This window comes from Bos grunniens, chromosome 13 (assembly GCF_055505025.1).
Source record: "Bos grunniens cultivar Pamir isolate PY7600 chromosome 13, Bosgru_T2T1.0, whole genome shotgun sequence".
Lineage (NCBI taxonomy): Eukaryota > Metazoa > Chordata > Mammalia > Artiodactyla > Bovidae > Bos > Bos grunniens.
The window spans coordinates 39,530,252-39,551,281 of record NC_141177.1 but is presented as its reverse complement, the minus strand read 5'-3'; the positions used below and the strand labels follow the sequence as shown (position 1 = coordinate 39,551,281).

General features: G+C 38.7%; 1 long non-coding RNA gene across 2 annotated transcripts in view; it reads left to right on the top strand.

Annotated features, from left to right (window-relative positions):
- The window catches only part of LOC147360778 (uncharacterized), a 65,253-nt gene that overhangs the window by 15,096 nt on the left and 29,127 nt on the right, over positions 1–21,030 (top strand). Inside the window, exons 2-3 of one of the 2 annotated variants that reach the window (XR_015138724.1) lie at positions 1,680–1,777; positions 2,204–2,817. The exons of the other annotated variant lie outside the window; for it this stretch is intronic. This is a non-coding gene — a long non-coding RNA (uncharacterized LOC147360778). Of the gene's footprint in view, positions 1–1,679; positions 1,778–2,203; positions 2,818–21,030 lie in introns of those variants that run through there. 2 annotated transcript variants of the gene reach the window in all.

The following is a 21,030-nucleotide window of genomic DNA, read 5'->3' as shown; positions in this document are numbered from 1 at the left end:
CGACTCTTTGCAATCCCATGAATCGAAGCACGCCAGGCCTCCCTGTCCATCACCAACTCCCGGAGTTCACTCAGACTCACGTCCTTCGAGTCAGTGATGCCATCCAGCCATTGAATCCTCTGTCGTCCCCTTTTCCTCCTGCCCCCAATCCCTCCCAGCATCAGAGTCAGGCTATAACCACCCAAGTCAGTCATGGCTATATATATATATATATATATATATATATATATGTATATATATATCCCCTCCCTCCTCAGCCTCACTCCCACCCAAGCTCCTGCCATCCCTCCCTACTAGGTCATCACAGAGCACCAGACTGGGCTCCTGTGTTATACAGCAGCTTCCCACTAGCTATCTGGTTTATACATGGTGGTGTATATATGTCGATGCTGCCTTCTCAGCTCATCTCACCCTCTCCTTCCCCTGCTGTGTCCGCAAGTTTATTCTCTACATCTGCCTTTCCATTCCTTCCTCACAAATAGGTTCATCAGCACCTTTTTCCTAGATCCCCCATATATGTGTTACTATACAGCATTTGTTTTTCTCTTTGGATGTCATTTTTGTATCTTATCATGGGAAGTCATTTGAGAATGTTATCCCTGTAGTCTTTTCAACCTCTGCTCCCACAAATATAACGCACCCTTGCATAGCCAAATTCAGGTTCGGCTAACGTCACCAAGTGGGGAAATCCCCCTGTGATTCCAGAGTGGTACGGTTGTCATAATCTCTCCCTGCATGGCCATAATTCAGCCACGTGTACCTGGTAATAGTCGTGGGCACCACTCATGTCAGCTATTAATGAAGACTATTCAAGAAAGAGGATGCTTGGGCATAGTAACCTGCCAAGAAAAAATAAACTTGATGAGAACAGCCAGTGAGAACAGAGTGGATTTACATGAAATCTCAAGCCCTGTACTACAGGATGAGAGCATGAGAGGCACGTGGGGACATAATTAAGACAATTTGGAGAATAATTTATGTCCATGCTGAGAACAGAAATTAAAATAACTGCAAGGCTTTAAACTTAGATGACTAATAGAATGTGGTGCCTTCAAATTAAAAAAAAAAAAAACTAATGGAAAGAGATTTAGAAAGATACAGTATACGTAAAGAAAACTGGGGTGTGTTAGATTCAGTTCAGTTCAGTCTCTCAGTCGTATCCGACTCTTTGCGACCCCATGGATTTGTAGCAAGCCAAGCCTCCCTGTCCATCACCAACACCCTGCAGCCTACTCAAACTCACGTCCATCAAGTTGGTGATGCCATCCAACCATCTCATCCTCTGTCGTCCCCTTCTCCTCCCACCTTCAATCTTTCCCAGCATTGGGGTCTTTTCCAGTGAGTCAGTTCTTTTTCTTAAGAAGAAAAAACTGGTGATAAAGGATAATTAGCTTTCAAAATATTGAACGCTAATGGAAGAGAAGGCTTCCCTGGTGGCTCAGTGGTAAAGAGTCTACCTGGCAATGCAGGAGACATGGGTTGGATCCCTGGGTTGGAAAGATCTCCGGGAGAGGGAATGGCAACCCACTCTGGTATTTTTGCCTGGAAAATACCAAGAATAGAGGAGACTGCAAGGCTACATATAGTCCATAAAGTTGCAAAAATCAAACATGACTGGGCACACATACACAGGAAGGAGGAGAGGGTGAAAGCAGATATTTTGGTGTCTGTTTCTACAGGAGAATTGTTTAAGAAGAATCATAACAATGAGAGACGATGGATCAAAAACTTTAAGGAACATATCTGTTCTAGCCCAACGATGAATTAGGAAGCCTCGGTGAGTAGTGAGCACTTGTGATTTTCCAGTTTGAGGTTTGAGGTCCCTGAAGGTGTGGGGAGAATTCTTGCTTAGGATGGGAAGCTTGTGTCATTCTCAAATCCTCCCAGCCCCTCCTTCCTGCCACTTGATGCCCACATCCAATCTATGACTATTTACCATTGATTCTACATTGTTGTCTATTAAGCTGGTATTTATTATGTGCTGCATACAAAGTTAAGATACTTGGATGAGGTTGGTGAGAAGCACAGAGATGCTTCCTGTTCATAGGGGCTTATGCTTGAGTGGTAATGAGAGACTGACTTCTTGGTCCATATTAGATGTTACAGACCTGGGCAAAACTTTGTTTATTTGTCCCTCCGGAAATTAACTTAATAATTATGACAGCTTGTGTACTTATTTGTTCTATCCACACTTTGAAAGCAGGATTGTATGTTATTTGCTCCTGAACATCCAAAGGTTAACTGCTGCTGCTGCTGCTAAGTTGCTTCAGTCGTGTCGGACTCTGTGCGACCCCATAGACGGCAGCCCACCAGGCTCCTCTGTCCCTGGGATTCTCCAGGCAAGAACACTGGAGTGGGTTGCCATTTCCTCCTCCAATGCATGAAAGTGAAAAGACAAAGTGAAGTCACTCAGTCGTGTCTGACTCTTTGCGACCCCATGGACTGCAGCCTACCAGGTTACTCCGTCCATGGAATTTTCCAGGCAAGAGTACTGGAGTGGGGTGCCATTGCCTTCTCCTAGGTTTCCCCAAATGGTAGGTTCTCCTTTCTAATTCAGAGCCAATGTTTACTAAAATTAGAACACACTGATAAATTCTAAAAGTATAATGTGATGTGTGTGAGTTTCTGTGGAGTTCTACTTAAATTGAACTTATTTGTGTTAGCTAAATAATTTGTCTTGCTTTAATGAAGATTCAATTTGTCAATTTTGTCAAGGGGGCTCTATCACAAACTGGAATGCTCCTTCTGTAGCCATATTCTGTTTGTCGTTTTAAGTAGGGCTTCCTTAATATCGTATAAATAATTACATTCCTCCAATATGGGTCTGGTCAGACTGTCTCATTCACTGTAAGAGAATCAGATTACATGTGGTGGGACAAAAAAAAAAAAATGGCGTAACATTTTGAGTATTAGTTTTACAAAGCATGCAAAGTGTCTATTTTTGTGGTTTTAAAAAAATATTATTGAGCCAAATTTGATCTCAGAAATGTAAATGATACTAACAGCAATGCCCATAAACTTTAGGTAAATTTGCGTTTCACTGCATTACCAATTCTACTCTCATAACCATTTCAGCAACAATTGGTAAAAATATCTAGAAATAGACTGTACAAAAAATGAAAGCAAATTCATTTTTGTCGTGTGGTGAACTCATAATCCAAAGTTCCTATCTATAATTTCCTGTGCTGTTTGCACATTGATCTCAACAGGATTATTGTCAGTGAAACGATAGCAATGTTAAAAAATAGAATTTCTCACTGAGACAAAGAAATACCATTGAATAACTGAAAGGTGATACCTACTCTGAGGTTTATTATAAATATGTATGTCAGTTGGATTTTTTTCTCCCTTGCTCTGTGGCCCTGCTTTTCATGGGGTCATATATGTGAAGCCTGTAGACTTTCAGTATTACCAGCACAGGTTCAAGTGCAGTAGAAACTTGGAAACTGCCGCAGTGGTGCACACAGCAGGGACTTAACAAATAGGTACACACACGTCCCAATCTATATTTATGCTCACATTGTTCCTCTGTGTCCCAATTGAATGATTTCATTCCTTTATAAACTGGTTTACCCAAGAAGAATCTGTGTTTGTTCTTTCAATTATTCTCTCCTTAGCATTTACATTTATGTTTATTTTAAAAAATACTTCAGCTTTTTCTACAGCAGTTTTAGACTCACAGTAAAAATTAAGAGGAAGGTATGGAGATTTCCCATTTACCCTACCCCTATCACAACATGCACACCCTCCCCCATCATCAACATCCCCACCAGGTGGTTCATTTGTTACAACTGATGACCTTATACAGACACGTCATCATCACCTAAAGTTCACAGCTTATATCAGAGGTCACTCTTGGTGTTGTAGAGTCTATGAAGTGAAATTAAGTGAAGTGAAAGTCGTTTATTCGTGTCCCTCTCTTTGCGATGCCATGGACTGTCATGGAATTCTTCAGGCCAGAATATTGGAGTGGGTAGCTTTTCCCTTCTCCAGGGGATCTTCCCAACCCAGGAATCAAACCTAGGTCTCCCGCATTGCAGGCAGATTCTTTACCAGTTGAGCCACAAGGGAAGCCCATACATTCTATGGGTTGGACAAATGAATAATGACATATAGTCACCACAATGATATTTTCTTTCATTTTTTTAAATGATTTTTTTAATGTGGACCATTTTTAAAGTCTCTATTAAATTTGTTGTGCTATAGCTTCTGTTGTATATTTTGATTTTTTTGGCCACAAGACATGTGGGATCTTAGCTCCCGACCAGGGATCAAATCCATATCCCCTGCATTGGAAAATAAAGTCTTAACCTCTGCATAGCCAGGGAAGTTCCTATGGTATTTACAGAGTATTTTCATTGTCCTAAAAATCCTCTGTGCTCTGCCTGGACATCCTTTACTGCTTTAACCTTTGGCAACCACTAATCTTTTTGCTGTCTCCATAATTTTGCCTTTTCCAGAATGGCATAGAATTGGAATCATGCAGTACGTAGACTTTTCAAACTGGCTTCTTTCACTTAGTAACATGCATTTAAGTTTCCTCCATGTTTTTTCATGGCTTGATGGCTCATTTCTTTTTAGCACAAAGTAATTATCCATTGTCTAGATGGACCACGGTTTATTTATGCATTACCTACTAAAGGACATCTTGGTTGCTTTTAAGTTTTGGATATTTTGAATAAAACTGCTATAAATATTAGTGTGCAGATTTTTGTGTGGACATTAGTGCTCAAGGCCCTTGAGTCTAACAGTTGAAGAGTTGTCCCCCTTCCTTTCTGAAGTCAGTTTTGACTTTCTCATTTATTTAAGGTACACTAAGTGCTTCCAAAGCATTCCATGTTTTCTTGCTAGCCAAGTTTCTTCTTGTTTCCTGCCATCAGAGAACTCTAATAGGACAGGCCCTATAGTTGGGCCAGAGCCAGTCAGCATGATTTATAGAGAGTTTTGTAAACAAACTGATTTCAATTGTGCAATTCCAAGCTCAGAGCTTTGCTTGGACTGCATGCAGTATCAGCCTGGGAGGTGAGCATGATACATGAGAAAAGTCAGTTCTTACCTGCTCGTACATTATCAATTCTGTGTGCTACCTTTCTGCTGGAGCCATTCTCATGTTGTGTGAGTGTATATCGATGACTCTCAACTGGCCTTGGTATTGTGCTCCCTGGCATGTGCCCATGCTACACACTTACATGAAGAACCAATGGCCTCAGACTGTATGTGTATATATATATATCATCATGTATAGATCTGAAGGGAGAAAGTTGATTTTCCATAAGATGCCATGTGTTATTTGTTTACTCAGACATGGTCATTATGGTACATGCATAACTGTAATTTCTGGTGGTGATTTGGGGGTCTGGAAGCTTGAACCTCTGTTCTTAGGTAAGTACTGGTTATTCTACCTGCTGTTGCTGCCAGCTGCTGACTTCTGTATGATTTCCGTAGCTGGGTTGTAGTCAGTCTAGGCCAACTGGTAACTTATCAATCCAGTAGTTGAGAATTCATAAACTTGATGTTTATGTTGCTGTTCAGTCACTAAGTTGTGTCTGACTCTTTGCGACCCCATGGACTGCAGCACACCAGGCCTCCCTGTCCTTCCCTATCTCCCAGACTTTGCTCAAACTCATGTCCATTGAGTCGATGATGTCATCCAAATATCTCATCCTCTGTCGCCCAGTGTAATTCTAAGTAATCTTCTCATAATTTTCTGTTATGCAGTATTTCCTACATTTGAACATAATTGTCTTGGAACAAGTAATCCAAGTGTTTAAATGTGAAAGATGTGAAAAAGAAAATGCTCTTCTCATGTTTGTTATTATTGTTAATTTGATTATTTTTGTTTTCTAATAGAGTTGGTTTCCTAGAAGAACTGAATTTTAAATATAGCCTTTCCCATGACCTTGTGTCCCTTAATATTCAAACTCAGATAGTTATTGTTTAAATAGATACCAAAGAAAATTTGTTGTGTTAACTTTATGAGTTGTTTTAGAAATTGAATGATACAGAACCTATGACTTCTGTGCATAGAAGCAAATTTAGACTAGCATAGTTCAAATCTTTTCACTATGTAAAGTGATGTAAAATGGAGGTCCAGAAAGTGTGAGTAAATTACCAGGATTGTGTGCATGTTAGGTTGCTTCAGTCGTGTCTGACTCTTTGTGACCCTATGGACTGTAGCTTGCCAAGGTCCTCTGTCCATGGAATTCTTCAGGCAAGAATACTGGAGTAGGGTGCAATGCCCTCCTCTAGGGGATCTTCCTGACCCAGGAATCAAAACTGGGTCTCCTGCATTACAGGCAGATTCTTCACTATCTGAGCCACAGTAGCCCTAATGGAAAACCTAACTAAAAACTTTGCAAAGAACATAACATATTTTCTAAATGTAATGTGCAAAATGAGCAAGCAAAAAAAACCCCTAGAAACTGTTATGTGATGTAAAAAGGAGGATAATATTTTTATTTCCTGGAACTGTTTGTTCCCAATATAATGTACAGAGCAATTGAAGACTGAAAGCAAAATGGAAGATTGTCTCTGTTTGAGGTAAGATGACCAAACTGTGAATCCACTCTTACAGAACTATACAAATGGGAAGAAAATCTTTCTGAATGCTGTTTACATTTGCCATCATTTATTTTTCTTCTCTATAAAATAATAAAATCTTTTGAAGTCAAAATAGTGATAAAGAAAAAGGGACTTCTTGGTAAACTCAGGAGTTTTTGCATTTGTTTTTATCTTCATTCCCTCCCAGGAGGAAAAATATAGATAGATTGTCTAATGTGTTTGACCTTATTAAGGGGTGTTTTGCATTTATATTGAAGAGTTTGAAAAGAATTAGAGATCAATGCTTAGGAAAGTAAGAACATTTATTCATATTTTAGTTCTTCCCTTCAGCAGATATTGATCAAGCTTATGCCCAGGGCACTGTTCTCGATGCTGGAAATACAGTAGTGACCAAAGGACAAAGGTGAAGTGGGGACAAGGATGTGGCTGGTATTCTGGGGAACTGCAAGGAAGCCAGAGGCTGGGGCAGAAGGCCCAGAGGGGAAGCGTGCCGGATGAGGTGGAAGGAGGTCAGGAGGGTAACAGATGAGCAGGTGGGACTCAGACTTCAGTCACTGAAGGGCTTGGTGTTTATGCTACTGGAGAAGGGAAGCCTTTTTAAGGCTTTGGACAGACACTTGTATGCCAACAGACTCCACTGGGGTTGTTCTGAGAATGGACTCTAGGGGACAAGAACAGATGCAGTGTGATTGCTTAGGAAGATTATTTGTGAAGTGCAGGCATGGACTATCATGTCTTGAGTAAGGTGAGAGCATGGGGTGGAGTGAGATGAACCTGCAGGGGCCACATCTTGGTGTTGCACCTGGTAGGCTTTGAACTTGGCTTGGGTACTGGATAATGGGTGAGTTGAAGGAGAATCCAAAGGTTTGGACCTGAGCAACAGGAAGGATGGAGTTCCCATTTACAAATATGGAAAATTTTGTGCAAAGAGGCATTTTAGGGCTTGAGCTGGGTCTATGGAAGTGGTGTGTTGATATACCCCCATTCTAAGTAAAGGATTCTAAGTATTATTTCTTGAATTGCTGATAATTCGCTATGTTTAAAAATGAATCATTAAACATCTAACAATTTATTTAAATTAAGTTTATTATTAGAGTGAGTTTTCTGGAATAGAAGGGGCAAGTGTTTTTCACTTTTGCTTTATAAAACAAGCACGGCTTACAATCATGTTTGTTGAACTGTTGGATTCTGTTTGCTTACATTTTATTTAAGATTATTTCCCATCAATATTCACAAGTGTAATTATCATGAGATTTTCTTCAATGCAATTTTTGTGAAGTTTTTGGATCAATGTTTAACTTGATTTATAAAACAATTTGGGCATTTTCTTTCCTTTTCCATGATCTGGCATAGGTCCGCATTGGGGACATTAACTACGTCCAAAAATGCAATGTGACTTTTAGGGGTCTGGGACTCAAACCACTGGGCAGGTCAATGTCAACTCCCTTTTCCATCATCTTCCAGTTTAGAAGCCATAACCCGTAAAGTTGCTGTGGCCCACTTACAGATCCCACGTACAGAGGAACATGGCTGCAGGTAAAAGATAAGACTTAAGACTTATTAGTACTTACAGCAGACTGTCCCTCCTGGAGGAGGCAGGTGGGGGTGGCCCTGAAGTCTTTGGAGATGACAGCAGGCAATATGAGGATGACAAATCCTTTTGTAGGAACTGCCTCCAGTGATGGGACTTGAGATTTGCTCTTTCAGTTGGTGATCACATTACCAGACTGTTTACCCATATGAATAATTAATTCTCATGAAATTGCTTCCATTATTAACAAAAATATTTGCTACCCCGCACCCCACCCCCCCAAAAAAAAGCAAACAGGTGGCACAGTGGTAAAGAATTCACCTGCTATAGCAGGAGATGCAGGAGACACAGGTTCAATCTCTGGGTCAAGAAGATCCCCTGGAGGAGAGCATGACAATCCACTCCAGTATACTTGCCTGAAAAATACCATTTTTGGAATCTTTCTTCTATAGGGATCCTTCAAAAATCTCTGTAGCCCACCAGACGAGCCTGGTAAACTATAGTCCATGGGGTCTCAGAGTAGGGTTACAACTGAACAGAGCAGACACACACACCTCAAAACATTAAAATTTAAAACAATTTATGTTCTTTACCTCAACTTCATTTATCATTTAAGTCAAGGCATATTTGGGATGGGTTGGGAGGTGAAAGAGGAAGAAAAATAACAGGTTTAACAATAAACCATGATGGTGACATAGCATGAAGTATATTATCTGTGAGTACATTTTTGTTAAGTTGTCACAATTATACAAAACACATTTTCAATGTCTAGGTTTATTGGACATTCCTGGATACGTACAGCGCCACTATGGGGCAAGTGAAATCTTAAATTCTATTTACTTACAAACCACATTTTTTTCTACATTTTTAAATGCAATTTACAAAACAATAGAAACTTGTTTACTGAGCCTCTGTCTGTAGTCACTGGGAAGTAAACTGTGCATGGGAAGGGAAGGGGGTGGTTTAAATAATGAAGACAGAGTGGACTTCCACTTTTCTACTAATTTGCATTTTCACAAGGAAGATTAGACAGAGCACAAATTACAGGCAAACGTTTGCCTAGACAGTTACTTTAGGTTTATAATTAGCATGTATTTGAAGTTTCCAGAAAACATGTTCTCTATGGCTTAAGGCTTTTTTTTTTTTTTAATTACAGACTTAAGAAATTGCAAAAGAGACATGAATAAGAATTAAAAATTTAATTTATCAGATATACTAAGAATTTGTTTATTCATCTGATAAAGCCCTTGAATCATGAGGGTCAATTCTTGTATTGCTTTTCACATGAGATGGTGTTAAAACAACTTGATACCACAGCGTTCAAAAGGCCTTAACCATGCATTCAGCATTAGAGTGGAACTGTTCATAAACTCAAAACCATTGAAGAAGAGGAAGCTGTCTGTTGAATATAAACTGCCCTAAAGTCACACAGAACACACACAGAAGTTGCTCAGTCGTGTCCGACTCTTTGAGACCCCATGGATTGTAGCCCACCAGGGCCCTCGGTCCATGGGATTTTCCAGGCATGAATACTGGAGTGGGTTGCCGAAGTCACAGTATCCGGGAAACATGATTGCAGAATGAGGAGTGTCGCTCTGTAAGACTGTCCTCTGACAGTGAGACACCACTGCCAGGCTCAGGGCCAGCGCTGAGCCTCCCGCAGCCCACGCCTCACTCCCAGCAGGTGAGCATCTTTAGCAAATGTGCAGGAAGCTCCTCCTTTACAGTGACCTCAGACATGGGCTGTTAGAAACAGCGTGATGCTTTGGACAGATCCCTAGCCAGAGTTTAAAAATGTCCAGTTGTCTTAGTGCTAAGATGGCCTGCTGCCTGGTTCGTAGAGTAACCTCATTGACTTAAAGCTAAAGGTACAATTGCCAAATGCCAGGCTTGATGCTAGGTGCACAGTCGTGCATTTATCCATTGAGGAATAGCGATCACAGGAACTTTATATTTCACTGACATTATCTACATTTTACAGACAGGAAAGCTGAGGCTCAGAGAGGTTACAGACAGAAATGTGGAGATCTCAACTAGGAAGTGAGGGAACTGGCCAGCAGAGTCTTTTCAGTACATCTGCTGGTTTCACGAAAACTGTGTAATACCTACATGAGAATTTCAAGAATTTGCTCCATTGGATAAGGAATCTGTAAAAATCTTTAACTGTCTCTTTGCTACCATGTACCCAAAGACACATAGCACTGTCCTCTGAGCTAGCCACATCCTCTAAGTGACCTGGAGCCAACATTAGTTCTCAAAACCACGTGCGTTTCCGCTATCTCTGTCTATCCATCTTTTTCAAAGCGCTCTGTGGTACTCCTGTTCCATATATTATCAGCAGGCAGACCAGAATCACATTCAGCAGGAGCTCAGCTTGGATTACAGATGTGCTGACTCAATCAAAACTCTCAAACTCAACAGCTTCCCTTTAAAAGAAAGTGTATAACACTTCAAGGAAAGTGCAATTTCAGTCATCGCTTCATCTAGTACAATATGAAGCTGTAGTAATGTCCAGTTGGATTAAGAAAAGGGAATACTCTGTTTAATTTTCCAAGCAAGTGACCTGTGATCCTGCTTTATATTAAAGTTTCTAGAAGGTATTTTCTTGTTTATAAGTGCTTAAGACTCACTTTTTTTCCCCCTTTGGGAAATCTTCTACCAAACATAATTACTAACATTGTATGCTAGACTGAAATGATGAAATAAAAATCAATTATGCAATTCAAAATGAATGTTCTGCTACTTTTACAAGAGGAATTTTTTGTAGCAATGTTCCCTATTCAGTGAGGAGGAGAGAGAGAACAAATAAAGACCCATCCTTCAATTTACCAATTAGAAGGGCACAGTCTTGACTATTTCCAACAGTAAAGCTCATTGCCTAGAAAACTATACTGTGCAAATAAGAGGAGCTAAGAAAGTCATTGGGAGGTACCTCTAAAGCTTATTTCAGTTCAGTTCAGTTCATTTCAGTCGCTCAGTCGTGTCCAACTCTTTGTGACCCCTTGAATCACAGCACTCCAGGCCTCCCTGTCCATCACCAACTCCCGGAGTTCACTCAAACTCACGTCCATCGAGTCAGTGATGCCATCCAGCCATCTCATCCTCTGTCGTCCCCTTCTCCTCCTGCCCCCAATCCCTCCCAGCATCAGAGTTTTTTCCAATGAGTCAACTCTTTGCATGAGGTGGCCAAAATATTGGAGTTTAAGCTTTAGCATCAGTCCTTCCAAAGAACACCCAGGACTGATCTCCTTTATAATGGACCGGTTGGATCTCCTTGCAGTCCAAGGGACTCTCAAGAGTCTTCTCCAACACCACAGTTCAAAAGCATCAATTCTTTGGCACTCAGCCTTCTTCATAGTCCAACTCTCATATCCATACATGACCACTGGAAAAAATATAGCTTTGACTAGACAGATCCTTGTTAACAAAGTAATGTCTCTGCTTTCTAACATGCTATCTAGGTTGGTCATAACTTTCCTTCCAAGGAGTAAGTGTCTTTTAATTTCATGGCTGCAATCACCATCTGCAGTGATTTTGGAGCCCAGAAAAATAAAGTCTGACACTGTTTCCACTGTTTCCCCATCTATTTCCCATGAAGTGATGGGACCAGACGCTATGATCTTCGTTTTCTGAATGTTGAGCTTTAAGCCAACTTTTTCACTCTCCTCTTTCACTTTCATCAAGAGGCTTTTTAGTTCCTCTTCACTTTCTGCCATAAGGGTGGTGTCATCTGCATATCTGGGGTTATTGATATTTCTCTGGGAAATCTTGATTCCAGCTTGTGTTTCTTCTAGTCCAACATTTCTCATGATGTGCTCTGCATATAAGTTAGATAAGCAGGGTGACAATATACAGCCTTGACATACTCCTTTTCCTATTTGGAACCAGTCTGTTGTTCCATGTCCAGTTCTAACTGTTGCTTCTTGATCTGCATACAGGTTTCTCAAGAGGCAGGTCAGGTGGTCTGGTATTCCCATCTCTTTCAGAATTTTCCACAGTTTATTGTGATCCACACAGTCAAAGTCTTTGGCATAGTCCATAAAGCAGAGATAGATGTTTTTCTGGAACTCTCTTGCTTTTTCCATGATACAGCGGACGTTGGCAATTTGATCTCTGGTTCCTTTGCCTTTTCTAAAACCAGCTTGAACATCAGGAAGTTCACGGTTCACATATTGCTGAAACCTGGCTTGGAGAATTTTGAGCATTACTTTATTAGCATGTGAGAAAGCTTATTTAGAATATGCTATTGTTATTTTTGGGTTTCCCTAGTGGCTCAGTGGTAAAGAATTCACTTGCAGTGCAGGATATGAGGGTTTGATCAATGGGTAGGAAAGATCCCCTGGAAAAGGAAATGGCAACTCACTCCAATATTCTTGCCTGGGGAATCCCATGGTCAGAGGAGCCTGGCATGCTACAGTCCATGGGGTTGCAAAAGAGTTGGACATGACTTAGTGACTAAACAACAACATTGTTATTTTTATTACTCTATCGCCACCACCAGCCCTAGTGAAACCTACAGACAGCTGTTACCGAGTGCAAGCTTGTACTGCTTGCCACACAGCAGGTCAGTAAGTCAAGAGAATAGTGACTATATTCAGAAAGCCTCCTGAGAAGATGATGGCCTGGTGTCCCAGAGAACCAGCTCACCTGTGCTACAATATAAGCTTCTTTTATACTAAAAGGAGAGGGGGTGTGGTTGGTTGCTGGTGCAGGAATCCTTTGTTTTTACAACCATCCAGGGAGGTATGATCACAATATTCCTATAAACCTCCAAAACAAGTGAGTCTCCCTTCTGTAACTTTTTATATATGTATGCATGGAAAGCTCTTATACCTTTAAAGGTCAGAGCCTTGAGAATGGGCTACCCTGTATATTTCAAGCTATAGGCAACATTCTTAACTTGTAGCAAAAACAATAAAGTACAAAGCTTTAAGTAAAAGAAACAGATCCAATATGGAGTCAGACTTGTTCCTCTCTATTACACAACCAGTCACAAGCTCCAACTAAGCTTTTCCAAATGAGGCAACAGCTTAAGCTACAATAATTGTTTTGCTTTGCTTCAGTATCTTCTGTATAAAAACCTCCCCCCAAGTCTTTCCTATGGAGTTCTCCTAAACACCTTTGGTTTGGTGCTGCACAATTTGAACTGATACAAGCTCAAACTCTTGAAAAAAATTGTAATATGCCTTATCGCTTAATGCTATTAATCGACCACTTTCCAAAACAGTGATTTCACACTTTCTGAATGGCAGCCCACTAACAAGGAGCAAAACTTTCCATATTGCAAAATCCAGATTCTCTAATTTTCCCTAGAAAAAGACGTCAGTGAAGCACAAGAAAATATCAAGTCAAAGACATTTTGGGTAGATAATGCTAAAATGTTTATTTTATAACAAGATAAGGAGGATGAATAATTTTTGCCTTACATGTGCACGTTAATTGGGCAGTTAATTAAAACTGATAAAACATGATGAAAAAATGCAAGATGACACCCCACAATACGGATTAACCAAGTCACAACAATTAACTTGAAAATGATGAATGTACATTATTTAGCGCAAAAAGAGAGCCATCATTTCAAACTCTCACTCAAGACATTATTGATACAAACACAACCACAGTGTATTTTCTGTTGATATCCTGCAGATGCATCTGTAGGTATTCCTCCATGCTCTTGACAAAGAAACACTGAATTCTCTCCCAATTGGTGAAGTAGCCAGATTTTCCAGTAGACCAGTTCATTGAAATCCTCTAAAATTCCAGAAATGTGCTAATTTTGGTTCAATAATAATACATTTTAACAAACTTTAATAACTTGGTGATTAAGTTCTGAATGAAAAGACCTCATTCTATTTGTTTAGAATAGGAACACCCTTTAGAAAGATCATGAGTCGAATTAGGTTATTTGCTGACAATCATGCAAGATGGGAGTGTTTGGCACAGCTATTTCACCATATGTTTTATAATTCTTAAAATGTCATCCAAGGAAGAAAGAAATTGTGTAGACTGCCATGAGATGATAATTGCCTTTTTGGAGGAGAATGCATAGTCAAGAACCAGATCCATATCAAAAAATGAAACATGCTTTATATTACCCCCCTACATTGATCACATCTACCAAATTATTTTGTGAAGTCACAATCAGGAAATAAGTTTTTAATACAAAAGTCATAGCCATCCAATTGCTTTAAAAAAATCATGTGTTTTTTTTTTTTTTTTCTGGACAGAGAAGGGAAGTGGGTGACAGGCTTTCCCTTGCTTCTACATTACCTATTGGGACCCCTGGTGACTGGGCTTTTCTCTTGTCTTAGGTATTCTCTGCTTGTTCAAAGGCCTTGGAAAAGTTTGATTTACAGGAAGAGCTGTGCAGCAATCAGAAAAGAGGACAAAACAAGTTACGTCTCAGTGTTAGAGTAAGCCAGCAAAAGGCACAGGAAGAAAAGCCTAGGAGATTGGGAGTTGGAGAAGGTGTTTGCTCCCAGAACAATTACAGAATAGCAACCTCCAGGAGCACTCAAAGAAATGTTGACTCAGGTCAGTCATTCCCTAGGATTTCAGTAGCTTAGTGCCCAGGTTATAGGAAATGGAAAAGAAAAGGGCACAGAATTGACAGAATAGTCCCAATGATCACAAGTAACATTGTCTTTTTTCGGTGCAAAAATTTTCAGCACAGATGTGCCCATGAGAAAATTCATCTAAGTAAGAAAATTAGACAGTTCCCAGACACTAGTGAGATAAGGTGTCACTTGTCAGAGCAGGAGCCCTTTGTGAGTGGTGTGGGGGCAGGGGTGTCAAGAAAGAACAAGAAAACATAAGCATTTTTAAAGCAAAGAAACCAGAAGTAGGGGAAGAAAATTTAACAGCTGCTGTTAAATTTCACACTTAAGTGTGAAACGTGGGGGAGAGTGAGAGATGTCTGAAGAATAATTTTGGAAATTTTGGATGTGTGAATGACTATGTCACCCCCTGATTCACCACTTCAGGAAGATCTACAGTAAATAGATGATTTTTCAAGGATATTGGTCTTAGAATATGATTTCTTTTGAATGTGATGTTGGGCTGAGGCTGATTTTGTCTGGGTTACATATATGTTTATTGGGAAAGTGTCTGTAAAGAAACATTTCCAGGTACGGTAAGGACCACAGTCACCTAAACATAAACTCATCAAATCCTTGCCCCAGGTCAACCAATCATTTCACGTGCCCTTATTTTGTTAATGGTGACACTAATTTCCCAGCAACAGAACAGTGTCAATAGCCTCCTTGTATTCTCCTGAGATTGCTAGTTTATTAGTATTATTATGAGCAGTGAATGGAGAACTGCTGATGGTTTAGCATTGAATAAGTATGACATTTGAGTCCAAGTTCTATTATAACCAACATTAGCTGGTCAGCAATGACGTGCAGTATGCAAGTTCTTCCAGTAACTGCTTTCATGGAACACTGCTATGGCATCATTTTCATACCCTTAGTATATAGCAATATTAGTGAATTTAATTCGTATTGAAGATCACTTATTAATTATTATATAATAAGTGAAATGTTAAATAAATGCTTCAAACCTTTTATGCCAAGGCTAAACAGATTGGTTCAAAATTGGGAAAGGAGTACGTCAAGGCTGTATATTGTCACCCTGTTCAGAAATATGCTGTTAGATATTTCTAGAATGCACGGTTCCTAATCAATGAATTACTGCTTCATAATCTTGGTTATTGGTTCCTGTTGGAACTTACCTGATGTAAAAGTAGAGAAGCCAGAAGTGATACAGGAGCTGCAAAGAGGAAATTAACTCAATATATATTTGGCAGATTGGTCACAAACGTCATGTTCAATAAAATTAAAAAAAAAATAAATAAATCTTCATGACTGCTTAAAAAAAAAGTCATGTTCAGACATAAAAGCAATATATATAAAACATGAAAAAAAGAAGAAAGGTTAAAATCAATGGGTAGATAAGAGATACACACTTTCCTACATGAGGATAAATAAAACTGTTTTAGTTAGAAAAGTTCATGATTGTAATAAAAGTGATGTAAATTGGTAGCCATTTCCTTCTCCATGGGATTTTCCTGACCCAGGGATTGAATCTGTGTCTCCCAGGTTGCAGGCAAATTCTTTACAGTCTGAGTCACCAGAGAAGTCAACTTTTATTAAAAAATATACAAGCAAGAAAATCAGTTGGTCTTCATATAAATAAGGATCCAAAGACTTCTTGCGTTTTTAAAAGACTAGTTTGATTCCTAAAGCACGTGTGTGTGTGTGTGTGTGTGTGTATGTGTGTGTGTGTTAGTTGCTCAGTTGTGTCTGATCTTTGCGACCTCATCGACTGTAGCCCACCAGGCTCCACTGTCCATGGACTCCTCCAGACAAGAATAGTAAGGTAGGTTTCCATTTCCTTCTCCGGGGCATCTTACCCACCAGGGATCAAACTTGGGTCTCTCGCATTGCAGACAGATTCTTTACTATCTGAGCCACCAAAATATCCTAAAGCATATTCTACTTCAAAGCATATTTGCTTTTTTTCCAGCCTATAAACTCACTGATCCAATGTAATCATTCTTACAGAATAATGATGTGAAAATAGTTTTTATAAAAGAACAGGTATAAAATTATCAGGAATGGCAATTTCTTTTGAGGGATTAATACATTGATTTCATAATGGCATGTTATGGAGAAAGAAAGAGGGAAAGATAGAGTTAGATAGGTTGAAGGATAGATAGACAAAGAGAGACAGACAGAAAGATGCGTGGTGGAGAGAGAGAGAAAAAAAGAGAGAGAGAGACAGAGGCAGAGTCTTAATGGTTCTCATTAAATCCAAAATCAGAACAAAGACTGAAAAATTGACAATAATGCACGTTGGTTGATTTCTGCTCTGAAATTAGCAGAACTGGCAGCTGACATGTCATCTATTTCAAAGTCATTGCAGGCAGAGAGGTTCCTAACTTCAGTGAAGGTAAGGCTTTTAGCAAATCTCTTGCATATGATCAATGATTGTTTAAGAATTACAGGCTGAAGATAATCACCCTGTAGGATCCATTAGAGTTGGGGCCTTTTTTCCCTAAATGCTTTTAGAAATAGGAAGGGCATCATATTAATTCTCCTTGATATTTCATTAGTTTCATGTCACTTGTTTCATTAGTTATATGCTATTTCACATTGGTGTCAATGACACAATGCCAATTTCTTGACATGTACTTTTTTATGGTCTTCATGAATTGTGCTCATTATGGAAAATGGGCTGAATTTTTTATCGGTTTATCCTGAATGAATGATTATAGTGAAATAATTCACTTTGGAATTGTTGCCAAGAAGATACTTTTGCAAAAGCGTGTATATTGCTGTAGAAATTGTTTGTTGAGTATAAAAATTTACAGTATTTGACAGACAATAAATACTAATGACATAGTCACCATCTTCACTGAAATTCACTTCCCTGACTACTGTCTTAGAAAATAAAAGCAATTTTTACAATCTGATCTAATTCGAAAGACTCTTACTTTTAAAAATTGCTAACATCAGTGACATTTTAGAAGGTGGAAGAAAGGCTTTGAAGAATTTAGTATGATAACTTTGCTTATAAAATATATGAACAAAATTTGGCATCAGTATTTAGAAGGATATAAAATTGTTACAGTGCATTAAAACCTTGGAATAGTAACTATACTGGAAAACATTTTGGCTGTTTAATAAAATATTAAAGAGTTGTTATATGACTTAATCCATAGAATTGAAACTATAAGCCCATACAAAAGCTAATAATGCATGTGAATTGCATTATGCTTAATCACCAAAGAGTAAAAACAACACTAGCAGTTATCAGTGAGTGAATGGAAAATCAGAAAATGGTGTGTCAATATGATGAAATATTATGCAGCTATAAAAAGGAATGAAGTACTCATACATGGGACAACATGGACAGACCTTGAAAATGTTATGCTAAGTGAACACAGTCAAGCACTGATAGCTATACATTGTTTTATTCCATTTTTATGAAATATCCAGAGCAGGCAAATCTATGAAGGTAGAAAGTATACTGGTGACTTCCAGCTACTGGGAAGGGAGGTGAACAGGGCTTGACTAACTGCCAGTGGGCATGTAGTTTTTGTTTTGGGCAATAAAAATAATCTTACATTTGGCAGTGGTGTTGACTGCAAAATCCACAGAATTTAATGCCTAAAAGGGTGAATTTTACAGTATATAAATTTGGCCTTAAAAGTATACGAACAAGTGAAAATGACTGAAGATTGATTAATGTAAAATAGCTAGAGTTAGGATTCCACTGATATCTTGGTCTGGCATGTTTCCCATTAGATTGTGTTAAAACAAAACTAAGATTGGGATAGGAGGAAGATTTTTCTTAGGTCCGTACTTGGGCATGCCTCTGTCCTTCTGAGTTTGTAGAAGTCTGGGAGACACAGAATGTGCAGAAACAGAGGGAGTGAAAATGAAGCAGAACTAGATATTTAGCAGAATGAAATAGATTTTGTTCTTTAATGTTTGAAAAACACCCCAGATTCCTATTTCTATTTTCCTTTTCTAGACTTCATACCTTTCTGGTAATTAATTAGAAAAGACACATTTCTCCATTTGAAAGAAAATACCCCCAAATCCCAGAGTCATTTCTATATTAAGGGTAAGTACATAGATTGTCAAAGAATAGCCATTATATTGTTATGAGTTGCCAACTGAACTTAAAAGCTATTGGGTTTTGAATTTTGTTTGTGCTTGGCAGAAGCCAGCTTCTTTCTTCAAAGAAAAAAACATCTATAAGGGGTTTATGAGGTTGTCTGAACATCAAACAGCTCTCATAAAAATATCTTTGGATGATTTAAATATAAACAAATAAAAAAGATTTTAGTTTTCTTCTAATTATTCATGAATTTAACATTTCAAAAGCAAGGCTGGTGGAGAGGGTAAAGTGGAAAACTACTACATGAAGATTTATTTAGAATATTTTGCAAACCTTTGATGGGATAATGAAGAAAAACAATTTTCTTTAAAAGATAAGCATTGCAATGATCAATATGGCTACAATTTCTTTACAGATAAGGACCACTGGAAAGATAATTTTCAATTTGACAGCTGAATAAATTTCAACTTGTTGAATTTGAGTTTGAATACTTGTTTTCTTGCTTTTATTTGGAACAGACATAATTAAACTTGAATCCATGCAGCGGTCAAATTTTTCATGCACGAAGTAAAAATATGACACATCACTTTCCTCATCCTAAATTTTCCTAATAGTTTAGGTAGGAAAATGTGATTTTTTTTCTGAATACATTTGGAAAGCTCTATATGGAATTAGAATTTTGTAAACAATATAGTGAACTTTAGTTTGCATTATTGCTGTTGTGTAGTCACTAAGTCGTGCCCAACTCTTTTGTGACTCCATGGAATGTAGTTCTCCAGGCTCCTCTGTCCATGGGATTTCCTAGGAAAGAATACTGGAGTGGGTTGCCATTTCCTTTGCCAGGGGATCTTCCTGACCCAGGGATCGAACCCTGGTCTCTTGCATTGGTAGGTGGATTCTTTACCATTGAGCCACCAGGGAAGCTCAGTTTGTAATATTATGCTACACCGAAAGAACACACTTATTAGATAAACCATATGTTTGATTCAAATACATGCTACTCAATATGACTTTTTTTTATTAAGTGTGAAAGGAGGGAAAAGAATATATTAGTCCATTTAGAAAAAGAAAAACAAATGCCATATATTAATGAATATATATGGAATCTTGGAAAAGGGGACCAATGAGCCTATTTGCAGGGCTGGAATAGAGACACAGAAGCAGAGAACAGACTTGTAAACACAGCAGAGAAAGGAGAGGGTGGGACAAGCTGAGAGTGTAGCACTCATATATATACACTGCCATGCGTAACACAGATAGCCAACACGAAGTTCCTTATAGCACAGGGAGCTCAGCTGGGTGCCCTGTGACTACCTAGAAGGGTGGGATGGAGCGGGGGTGGGAGGGAGGTTCAAGGGGAAGGGGATATATGTATACTTATGGCTGATTCATGTTGTCATACAGCAGAAACTAACACAACCTTGTAAAAGCAATTATCCTCCAATTAAAAATGAAAATAAAATAAAAACAAGTGTATCAGTTAGTTTAATGAATCGGCACATTATTCGAATTCTACATGTCGGCCTCAGAGGTCCTTCTGCTTCTGAACCAGCAGCTATCTGGCACAGTCTGCATCTGCTGAATGCATCAAGCAAATAACAGATACATAATTAGTCATTAAAAGTGTGCTTGCATCAGATTGTAATTGCATTTGTTTTGAGTCAAATGTCCTAAGTGAGAAAATGTTTATGTGGAAAAATCACTGAAAATGATAAGGGTTGCAGGTAGCAGGAATCTAAGTTGTCTACCATTTGGATAATTCATGGATACAAGCAGGATCAAAACCAATAGCAAAAATGTATCTTTGTTGAATATTGGTAAAAAACAGAGATTAGATGCAAAATCGCTGGAGTGCACTCTCTCTGTAATCTGAGGGTCTATGATTAGCCTTGTGTATTTGCTGAGTGTCCTGTAGAACATTTAATGTATACAATGCATTCTTGCCTCAACCAGAAAGCACATGTGTCAGACTTCGCTCCTCAATATTCCCAAATCATCTCCTGCACCGAATCAATGAGGGTAACAAAATTACACAATACATGTAAAGGAATGCACGTGTCCAGGCTATTTCTGTTGACTTTACAGGACAGTACAGTACTTCCTTAGAATTATTTTTGCTCAATTTTTCATTCTCACCAAATTCATAGGGAAAGAACATGTGGTTGATTAGAATATGTCCCTTAACATATACACAACACTATATATAAAATAACCAACAAGTACCTACTGTATAGCACAGGGAACTACTCTACTCAATATTTTGTAATAACCTATCATGGAAAGTAATATGAAAAAAATATATATGTCTG